This window comes from Amia ocellicauda, unplaced genomic scaffold (genome assembly GCF_036373705.1).
Source record: "Amia ocellicauda isolate fAmiCal2 unplaced genomic scaffold, fAmiCal2.hap1 HAP1_SCAFFOLD_158, whole genome shotgun sequence".
Taxonomy (NCBI): Eukaryota; Metazoa; Chordata; class Actinopteri; order Amiiformes; family Amiidae; genus Amia; species Amia ocellicauda.
Genome location: NW_027102721.1, coordinates 103,907 through 115,479, shown reverse-complemented (window position 1 = coordinate 115,479; position 11,573 = coordinate 103,907). Strand labels below are relative to the sequence as shown.

At 45.2% G+C, this 11,573-nt stretch overlaps 4 non-coding genes across 4 annotated transcripts; 2 read left to right on the top strand and 2 right to left on the bottom strand.

Moving 5' to 3' along the window:
* Positions 1-2,702: 2,702 nt before the first annotated feature.
* trnaq-cug (transfer RNA glutamine (anticodon CUG)) lies at positions 2,703-2,774 on the bottom strand. Its single transcript has one exon. It is a non-coding gene; the product is annotated as a tRNA-Gln (tRNA).
* A 135-nt stretch (positions 2,775-2,909) lies between these two features.
* trnae-cuc (transfer RNA glutamic acid (anticodon CUC)) lies at positions 2,910-2,981 on the top strand. The gene has a single exon. It is a non-coding gene; the product is annotated as a tRNA-Glu (tRNA).
* Positions 2,982-6,024: 3,043 nt separating this feature from the next.
* On the bottom strand, positions 6,025-6,096 carry trnaq-cug (transfer RNA glutamine (anticodon CUG)). Its single transcript has one exon. It is a non-coding gene; the product is annotated as a tRNA-Gln (tRNA).
* Positions 6,097-6,231: 135 nt separating this feature from the next.
* Positions 6,232-6,303, top strand: trnae-cuc (transfer RNA glutamic acid (anticodon CUC)). Its single transcript has one exon. It is a non-coding gene; the product is annotated as a tRNA-Glu (tRNA).
* Positions 6,304-11,573: the final 5,270 nt, after the last annotated feature.

The following is an 11,573-nucleotide window of genomic DNA, read 5'->3' as shown; positions in this document are numbered from 1 at the left end:
GGGGCCTGTAGGTGATAAAAACTCTTTGAAGTGGACGAGAGCCGAAATCCCGACATAGAGCTACGAACCCAGGCCAACCGGCATTTCCAAAAGATGGCATGGATTGACATCAGTCATAAATCAAGCCCCCCTCCAATAGGACACTGGGGGCTGAAACCGAAATCCAATCTCAAAAACTCAAGAACCAATCACCTCTTGATCTGACAGACTATAAGGAACAGCGGACAGTCTTTCTCGCTCTCTCTCACCTGAACCAGTAACTCGCTGCCACAGCTCAACCTGTAGCTCTGTTGCCAGAACCGGAACCAGAAACCAACTAAGTCTTTGCCGGCAACAGAAGAGTTAAACTGGGAGAAGGAGATTGAGCCGTACGAAGAATTCTTTTAAAGGACTTTATTAAATAAAGAACTTTACAGACTGCGCTGCCCACCTGTGCCCACCTGATCAGTGGAGTTTTACAGCTGGACAATTGACTAAGTCGACTGTATACGAAAGTGTCAGTCATTTAAATAGCTATTTGAGTCTTAAGAAACTTGACCCTTGGAACAAACACGGCCCTGCTTTCCTCAAAGACTTTGTCTTCAAATAAGTACGGTGAGAGACCCTGCTTGCCAAGAAGATTTTGTGCACAACCTTGGAGCCTTCAAACCAGTGGAAAATCTGTTTGGAAACGACTCTACTTTCGCGAAACCCCAACTTCCAGGTGTATCGACTGAGTGGAAGTTCTTGGACAAAGCCGAACCGGACTGCCTTTGTTCCAAACCACACGGACCTCATGCCGTGTGCTGTTATCTGAGCCCGAAGCCAGAGAGGCCTCTCTGCGACGAAGTTCAGATAAGTTTAACAGTTTGGAGTTCATGATTCATGACATTTGAGAAATCAATTAGAAATGTTAATCTGTGATTCATAACTCTAGAATGTGTAATATCATTTAGTTTTCTGAAATATAAATGTGTGTTGCATTAAACTGTTTTGTTGATAATTTTAGAAATAAAATCTGTCAACGCCGAGAAATATCTTCTCATTCCTGTTTAACTGTTTAGTCTGAAATTGACACAAGTTAATAGACATTAGATTATTGGTGGCCCTGCCTATCCTTAACCATTGAATAATAATCAGTTAAGGGAAATTGTGGTAACAAGTAATGATAGGATCTTTCTCGGCACCTAAACGTGAATGAGACTGATATATATATAACGAGAAGTTACCTGACATAAATACTAACCTGCGTAGTTATTTAATGTCTGACTAATAATACTAACGAGAGACTCACCTTCGTCTTACTAACCGGTATTGTAGTCAATGTGTTTATAACCTTTTTTGTTTAACGATTTGTGTTATCATATGTGATCCCACGGTCTTTGATTTGGTCACGGAAGTGATTTGTCTTCGATTTGGTCACGGAAGTGATTTGTCTTCGATTTGTTGATCTAGAGTTTAATTGTAATTAGTTTTTCCCTTTTGTATAATTAGTGTAGTGCTACATTTAGTCTTTGTTTTGAATACATTTGACAATTTATATCTTTGGAATTGGTGTCTGCGTCCAATTATTACAGAAATTGAGTTCTACAAGATTCCAGGATTCGTGATAAGGTGATACTATAAATTCACTTCTTTAATTGAAATGTATAAGTGTACCTTACGCTACAGCATGCGAGAGGCGGCGGGATCGATGCCCGCATTCTCCAAGGCCTCAGGTGCTCGTGCCCCGGTTTCGGGGGAGAGTCGCTCACTTTTCTTGCCGCAGACACAGGCGCAAGGCATTGCCTGTTTGCCGTAAGGTTATCAGACACAACGCGCCGGCGACGGCTGCAGCATTAGCACGCCGGCTGGCCCTTCCGAAGTTCCCCAAAAACGACCGAGATGCCGCTTCGACGTCGTAACCCCAGGAACGACCGCAAAGGCACTCCAACCCTCAATCTTCCGATCCGAAGTCAGACCGAAGAGACTGTATGATGTTTTAGATTAAAGATAGTATGCAGACCGAGCAAGTTAGATTTATCGAGCTAGCAAACAGCCATTGAGGCACCTGTTCGGGACGTACCCTGTAGAAATTCCTGTCAACGATAAAAGGATCAAACGGTGGAGAAAAAGCCCGCAGGATGTTTGTCAAAACTCTGTTTGTGGACTGAATGGCTTTCCCAGATTGGCAGGGACTGTTTTTGGTATTGACTGAGGGACAGTTGTAAAAGACAACCTCTCACCGGACCTCTGGCATACACCAAAGAAAGCCACCTCACCTCTCCCCCGGATCTCACAAAACACAATCCCCCCCGCCCCCAGGGAAGACAGACCGCAATCGGACTCGGGCTTGCACCTTTTGATTGGATGAACGGCCGCAAACATTCTATGTAATTTTCTTTTAAAGCTTCACTCGTGCTTGTAAAAAACCGAGGTCTCACTGAAAGAATGCCCTGACGTGGTTGCTTCCAAGCTAGCTGGTTTACAAAGTTCCTTTTCGCTTTAACGATGATTTCCAAGAAGGGAAATAATCTATCTGTAATCTGTCAACACAGGCACCTTCTTCTCCGTTAAGCCACGCGGTCACCACCAGGAAGATGAACGCACCAGGCCGACCCGGAGTTTTCGCCAATTCGTCTCCAAGCCTCCCAAGAGGGAACATAAACAGGCCTTATTCGCAGACACAGGCCCTCACGCAGGGAGACAACCGCTTCACCGCAGCTGCCCCTGCCAAGGGCCCCAGGTCCCACCGAGACTTGAACTCAGATCGCTGGATTCAGAGTCCAGAGTGCTAACCATTACTCCATGGAACCAAGCCCGCTGCACACCTCTTGCCCATGATGAAGGTTTCTGCTCTACGCACACGTCTCGCTCTGTCGCACGGCCAAGTCCAGAGTGAGCCAAGTTGCGCCCAGAGTGCTGCATGTGGCGGGTCACTTTCGGAGCCGTCCCTGGTGGTCTAGTGTTCAGGATTCGGCGCTCTCACCGCCGCGGCCCGGGTTCGATTCCCGGTCAGGGAAGGTGGATCTGTTGCTCTTCCCCTAGGACCTGTATGGTGCGTTTTCTCTCTCTCTATCTGTGATTAAATCCTTACTTATATACATATTTCCATGAACGTTTCTGCAGCTCATGTAAATCACATCACACGACGGGCCGTGATCTTTTCGGTCACTTTGAAAGTTTTGCTCATGACAATCCTTTTCTATTGCGGGGCGATGGCTGCCACCGAGGATGTAAAGTCGTCCGCAGTTGGCTGCAAGCTTGCCTGAAGCGCAGGAAAGGACTTACTCGCGACGTGCCACTTAAAGACTGAAGAAGTGGGGGTCGGCCTCACCGAGAGCCCTGAGGATTAGCTCACGTGGTAGAGCGCTTGCTTAGCATTGTAGCGTTATGTTGGGTGTATTTGGATAAGAGCATTTGGACTCTGAGCTGAAGCACTGATCTAAAGAAAACCTCTCCCCCCCAAAGTTATCAGATTCCCTTAGCTCATCAGCTTGGAACTGGTTTGCATCAAAGTGACAGTTTTGGGGAGGATGGCACCAAGAAGAGGCCAAATAGTTTGGAATTCTGCTATGAGATGTCTGGAGAAAGGGGCCTGTAGGTGATAAAAACTCTTTGAAGTGGACGAGAGCCGAAATCCCGACATAGAGCTACGAACCAAGGCCAACCGGCATTTCCAAAAGATGGCATGGATTGACATCAGTCATAAATCAAGCCCCCATCCAATAGGACACTGGGGGCTGAAACCGAAATCCAATCTCAAAAACTCAAGAACCAATCACCTCTTGATCTGACAGACTATAAGGAAGAGCGGACAGTCTTTCTCGCTCTCTCTCACCTGAACCAGTAACTCGCTGCCACAGCTCAACCTGTAGCTCTGTTGCCAGAACCGGAACCAGAAACCAACTAAGTCTTTGCCGGCAACAGAAGAGTTAAACTGGGAGAAGGAGATTGAGCCGTACGAAGAATTCTTTTAAAGGACTTTATTAAATAAAGAACTTTACAAACTGCGCTGCCCGCCTGTGCCCACCTGATCAGTGGAGTTTTACAGCTGGACAATTGACTAAGTCGACTGTATACGAAAGTGTCAGTCATTTAAATAGCTATTTGAGTCTTAAGAAACTTGACCCTTGGAACAAACACGGCCCTGCTTTCCTCAAAGACTTTGTCTTCAAATAAGTACGGTGAGAGACCCTGCTTGCCAAGAAGATTTTGTGCACAACCTTGGAGCCTTCAAACCAGTGGAAAATCTGTTTGGAAACGACTCTACTTTCGCGAAACCCCAACTTCCAGGTGTATCGACTGAGTGGAAGTTCTTGGACAAAGCCGAACCAGACTGCCTTTGTTCCAAACCACACGGACCTCGTGCCGTGTGCTGTTATCTGAGCCCGAAGCCAGAGAGGCCTCTCTGCGACGAAGTTCAGATAAGTTTAACAGTTTGGAGTTCATGATTCATGACATTTGAGAAATCAATTAGAAATGTTAATCTGTGATTCATAATTTTAGAATGTGTAATATCATTTAGTTTTCTTAAATATAAATGTGTGTTGCATTAAACTGTTTTGTTGATCATTTTAGAAATAAAATCTGTCAACGCCGAGAAATATCGTCTCATTCCTGTTTAACTGTTTAGTCTGAAATTGACACAAGTTAATTGACATTAGATTATTGGTGGCCCTGCCTATCCTTAATCATTGAATAATAATCAGTTAAGGGAAATTGTGGTAACAAGTAATGATAGGATCTTTCTCGGCACCTAAACGTGAATGAGACTGATATATATATAACGAGAAGTTACCTGACATAAATACTAACCTGCGTAGTTATTTAATGTCTGACTAATAATACTAACGAGAGACTCACCTTCGTCTTACTAACCGGTATTGTAGTCAATGTGTTTATAACCTTTTTTGTTTAACGATTTGTGTTATCATATGTGATCCCATGGTCTTTGATTTGGTCACGGAAGTGATTTGTCTTCGATTTGTTGATCTAGAGTTGAATTGTAATTAGTTTTTCCCTTTTGTATAATTAGTGTAGTGCTACATTTAGTCTTTGTTTTGAATACATTTGACAATTTATATCTTTGGAATTGGTGTCTGCGTCCAATTATTACAGAAATTGAGTTCTACAAGATTCCAGGATTCGTGATAAGGTGATACTTTAAATTCACTTCTTTAATTGAAATGTATAAGTGTACCTTACGCTACAGCATGCGAGAGGCAGCGGGATCGCTGGCCCTCACGCAGGCCATCACCGCAAAGGCACTCCAACCCTCAATCTTCCGATCCGAAGTCAGACCGAAGAGACTGTATGATGTTTTAGATTAAAGATAGTATGCAGACCGAGCAAGTTAGATTTATCGAGCTAGCAAACAGCCATTGAGGCACCTGTTCGGGACGTACCCTGTAGAAATTCCTGTCAACGATAAAAGGATCAAACGGTGGAGAAAAAGCCCGCAGGATGTTTGTCAAAACTCTGTTTGTGGACTGAATGGCTTTCCCAGATTGGCAGGGACTGTTTTTGGTATTGACTGAGGGACAGTTGTAAAAGACAACCTCTCACCGGACCTCTGGCATACACCAAAGAAAGCCACCTCACCTCTCCCCCGAATCTCACAAAACACAATCCCCCCCGCCCCCAGGGAAGACAGACCGCAATCGGACTCGGGCTTGCAACTTTTGATTGGATGAACGGCCGCAAACATTCTATGTCATTTTCTTTTAAAGCTTCACTCGTGCTTGTAAAAAACCGAGGTCTCACTGAAAGAATGCCCTGACGTGGTTGCTTCCAAGCTAGCTGGTTTACAAAGTTCCTTTTCGCTTTAACGATGATTTCCAAGAAGGGAAATAATCTATCTGTAATCTGTCAACACAGGCACCTTCTTCTCCGTTAAGCCACGCGGTCACCACCAGGAAGATGAACGCACCAGGCCGACCCGGAGTTTTTGCCAATTCGTCTCCAAGCCTCCCAAGAGGGAACATAAACAGGCCTTATTCGCAGACACAGGCCCTCACGCAGGGAGACCACCGCTTCACCGCCGCTGCCCCTGCCAAGGGCCCCAGGTCCCACCGAGACTTGAACTCAGATCGCTGGATTCAGAGTCCAGAGTGCTAACCATTACACCATGGAACCAAGCCGGCTGCCCACCTCTTGCCCGTGACGAAGGTTTCTGCTCTACGCACACGTCTCGCTCTGTCGCACGGCCAAGTCCAGAGTGAGCCAAGTTGCGCCCAGAGTGCTGCGTGTGGCGGGTCACTTCCGGAGCCGTCCCTGGTGGTCTAGTGGTCAGGATTCGGCGCTCTCACCGCCGCGGCCCGGGTTCGATTCCCGGTCAGGGAAGGTGGATCTGTTGCTCTTCCCCTAGGACCTGTGAGTAGATAGTAGGGTTTTTTGGGCGCGGCCTATTTTGTTATGACGTATGCCCTAAGCTTATTAATATTCCTACGTCATAATTGGGGGGCGTGATTTTAGAGTTATTTCCTTAATTATTCCTACGTCATATCCGTCAGAAAGTGTACACCCCTAAAACCCTGAACAACAAGGCCACCCATAAAGACCCCCCCCCCCCCCCTGAAGGCAACGCCCCGAAACTCTCCTCTCTATTTAAGACCCCGCGCTGCTTTTAGGCAATACCTCTTTAATTCTCAGCATCTGAAACATCCCGCTTCTTCAACATGTCCAGCGACATCAACATGAAACCCCGCAAGAAACAATCCCGGGCAAGGGTTCCTGTACTCACCAATTTGAAGATTGAACGCTCCTGGGTGTTGTTCTGGGGGGGTCGACGGGGTTACCGCTTTAAAAGGGATCCCAGCTATGTTGGAGTGGAGCTTTTTGCTTTGGGAGAGAAGGAGGATACGTTGGAACCTTTTGAGACGGTGATTGAATACTCTTTTGAGGACTGGTTGAAGGTGATGGCATGGAGAGACCTGGGGCTTGTGGATAAGACTCTAGAAGGCTTGCAAGAGGGTCCAAGAGAAGGCGAAATGGAGTCTCCGACTCAGAGTTTTGAAAGGTGTGAATGGGAAAGCTTGCAGAACTACGGTACAGTGGTGAAGAGTCTATCTCTAACTACTGATCGTAAGGTTTTGTTTAGCAGTACCCTGATTACAAACCCTATTGAAGGGGTTGTGGAGGATCCAGAAAAACAGGTTACTGAAATTATGTTTGACGCCGTGGACTGGCCGTTCTTGAAAGAGGTCATAAACTGTATAAATGATGGTTTTGACATCTTGACCAAATGTTCACAACTGGATTCTGTTAGAAGGAGAATATGCTGGATTATGGATTATATATCCCCCTTGAATGACGACGACGATGATAAAACAGACGACCTGTGGGGGGTTGGAGGGGGGTCTGACGGCTCAGGGTCTACTCTCTTCTAAGAGGGCGGTGTGTCGTGACGTAGTGAAGAGATAGGATAAAAGGCGCAACAATTCATTCATGGTTTAAAATTAAAGAGAATGTCTTACCCGAAAGCTGCGGACGTCGACAGGCTCTACAGGCCTCTTCAAACCCGGGATCACCCCTGGTTCTATTCCCCAGATTTTGTATACACTCCGGAACCCTCTGACTGCGGTTACCCTCCAAGACCTCAGACCCCGGTCCCTCAGGACGAAACAACATGCGGAGCGATGGATGTCCAAATGAGTCTCGGGGATCCCCAGCCTCTGGAGCTCATGGAGGGCCTCGATTTTGCCGAACTGTCTACCGTCTGTGCGTCTCAGGAGGGGGTCAGTCCAATGGATGTAGAAACACCCCACAAACCACCAGGCGACCCAATGAGCATCGGACGGTCTCGGGGGCGTGATGAAGACGCAGGATTTATGCCCGGGGTAGGTGTCCAAGTAAGCAGAGTGGTTAAAAGCACCCTGGTGTATATTCTGAGTGCTCTCATCGACCGAGCTCTGAAAGAAGTCTGTCGGGGGTGTGAAGTGAATCACCCCAGTCAGTTGAGACACAGTTGTTTGTTTGAACCAGACCGTTACTATTTCCTGTTCTATTTCAACGTGTTTTACAGAAGACTGAACAAACCGTGGCTGAAACCGGCACTAATCAAGGCTCTGTCTTACTCCCACATACATGTCACTGCTGGACAAGTCCAGAAAATCATAGATGAGATTTTGCTGGAGCTGAAAAAGGAGCCGTTTATAATAGAGAAACTTGGGCAGCTGCTCAATGACCTGGATGAGCCAAGTAGAAAAACCGCTGGCAAGCTAAAAGCTTATTTCTTCCGTAAAGAAGTTAAAGCTGGGGGCAGCGACGAAGAATTCGACATCTACGCCACTGATTCAGACTCTGACCTGAACTAAGGGACTTTGAACATGGGGAATGTTCTGGACTGCTGCTGCAACTGGTTCTGTCATCAACACTCTGCAGCTAACCTGAGAGCGCTATTACACCATGTGCTTGACAGAAAAGTAGCCAACGCGAGCCTTTTCTCTACAGATTTAACCATCGATGAGGATCAACTTTCAAACCTGGAAAAGTTAATGGTTGCTGTAACAAAGACCGGGGGGTACGAACACTGGGATGAAGCGCTCAAGGGGGCCAAGAATGATATTAGGCCATTTCATCAACATCTGTATGACCTTTTACTGAGCATGTTTAATACCCCTCTGTTTACTTTTAAAATAGGTCATATTGTTGTTTTATTTACATATGTAACTGAGGTGTGTGCCTACAAGATAAAGAAACAGGTATTTGTTGATATAGATCAAGTAACCAATCATCTGATTTCTTTTTGTCTGGACCGTAGAAAAAATTGTTGTGTATGTTATACTTTTCTCAAATGTCTAAAAAGGGGTATCTGCTCTCCTGAAGTTGAATAAAAAACCTTGCATAAAAACTTTGCGCATAGTGTGGGTCTGTGTGTTTATTTGGCAGAATGACTCGGCAAGCTCCCCAAATGCATGAACTATACTACAACCCAGCCAAGATTGGGGGTTTGGCGGGTAAGAAGGGTTTTCAAAGAGGACTCGCTGAGGCCGGCATGAAGGTTAATGATGTGGTTGTTTCAGATTGGTTACGGGAACAAGACGCCTATACCTTACATAAACCTCTCAGGATTAACTTTAAAAGAAACCGTGTATATGCAACTGACATAGACTCACAATGGCAAATGGATCTAGTCGATATGTCAAATTTATCAAAACATAACAATGGTCACAAATTTATGTTGATGTGTATCGATGTGTTATCAAAATATGCCTGGGCTCGCATTCTACATAATAAAACAGGTCGGGCGGTGACAAGGGCCTTTGAGGATATATTGTCCCAGGGACGATGTCCTAAAAAACTGCAGACTGATAAAGGAAAAGAGTTTCTCAACAGAGAATTTCAGAATCTACTGAAGAGACACAAAATACATCATTTCACCACCGGTAATGAGCTTAAGGCATCGGTGGTGGAGAGGTTTAACCGCACCATAAAGACCAAAATGTGGAGATATTTTACAGCGGTCAACACGTTCAAGTATTTTGATAAAGTTCAGGATTTTATCGATGCTTACAACCAAGGGTATCACGCCAGTATTAAAATGAAGCCTATAGATGTTGATCAAAGTAATTCTTTTAAGGTCTATAAAAAATTATACGGCCCATTTATTAAGAAGGGGAAAACTACTTATAAGTTCAACATCGGTGATGTGGTTCGCGTTTCAAAGCTAAGGAGTACTTTTGCCAAAGGTTATGAACAAACATTTTCTGACGAATATTTTACAGTTACCGAACAGGTGGCTAGAGACCCCCCCGTGTACCGGTTAAAAGACTATGACGGGGAGGATATAGAAGGAACGTTTTATGAAGCCGAGATACAAAAAATTATTGTGGGTAAAGACATTGTATACAGAGTTGAAAAGATATAAGCTGAGAAAACCCAGAACCGGAAAAAATATGTGTTGGTGAAATGGCTTGGATGGCCTGAAAAGTTCAATAGTTGGGTCCCGGAACAACAGGTTTGTGATATTCAAGCCTTATAACAACATGCCCGCTGGTGTGATGGGGTCATTACTTTCGATACTCAAGATGGAATCAGGAGGCTTCTACGTGACTCTACCCAGTAACGCCTCTCTCGATATATACCCTAAAAATGAAATATCCAGTTACACGGTACAATTTGGAAAATCTATAGATCTAAGGGGGTCGTGGGAAGTGGGGTTGGCGGAAATACAGTATCCTTACACTTGGGCTGTTTTACAAGATAAGGATGCCACCTTCGCCATTTTTGACGATGTTAAAAAGAGTCAATGGACATTCACGATGCAAGGAGGTTATTATGACAATGTGGATACAATATTAGATGAGATGCATAAACAGTTCTCAGAAGGCACCCCCAACATCAAGCTATATTACAACCCTATTAAAAACAGAGTGTACAAGGTGTCAAAACCTGGTATTAGCATTCAAACCAAAGGACAACTGGGGCGTATATTAGGGTTCTATTCTGACACAGAGAGCAGGTTCTCAGAAGTGGTGGCACCCTTCCCGGCTGACATCAGTGGCGGCTTTTACACTCTTTATGTGTATACGGATATCATAACACACCAGAGGGTCGGGGATAGCTATGTCCCCCTTTTGAGAAATGTACTTATTAAAGGTAAAAGCAATGACATGGTCACAATTACTTATGACAAGCCACACTACGTACCAGTCTCAAAGACCCACTTTGACCATGTTTTCACAGGTGGATGTGACCCTGGGAGATCGGCTCATTAGTCAAAGCAGCAATACTTACCCCTATAGGGCCATGATGGAGTGTATCCTTAATTATAGTGAGGAGACCCTAAGCAAACAGTTCAGCCCCGGCCTTTTCTTCAAAGACACCCCGGAAGCTATGGACGACCAGGATCCAGAGGGACTCAATAAGGGTTTGCAAAAAAGAACGGCCTTTTCAACAGAAGGGAGGACCTTTGAGCTAATGGGACATATTCATGCAGACATATTTTTCCAAGAAAAACTCATGCTCAACGGGGTAGACATTAAAATTAAAATGATCCGTAGTAAAAGTGCTTTTTGTCTGATGACCCCTGATACTGAAAAATATAAACTGACCATATTATCGGCCTCGCTGTTTGTGAAAAAAGTATCCGTCTCCCCGGCGGTTAAACTAGGACATGCGCAGGCTTTAATGACGGCAAACGCCAAGTACCCGATCGAAAGAGTCTATATGAAAGTCCACAGTATCCCCGCAGGGACACGGGTGATGAACCAGGAAAATCTGTTTCTAGGCCAGCTCCCAAAACAGGTTATTATAGGTCTCGTGGATAATGATGCATTTACCGGGGTTTACAACAAGAACCCCTTTAACTTTAAACATTATAACGCGGAATTTATAGCACTGTACGTCGATGGTGTGCAGGTTCCATCCAGACCTTTTCAACCTGACTTTGAAAACGGCAACGCGGTTCGTGAATATTACAGTCTAGTACTGGCTACGGGTCGCCATCTCAAGGATCAACCTCTGCTGATCGATCGCCGGGAATACTGCAGCGGTTACACCCTGTACGGTTTCAACCTGACCCCTGACGAAGAGTGTGGACAACATTTTTCACTGATGAAGACGGGCAATATGCGTTTGGAGATGCGTTTCAAGCAGCCTCTACCACGCAC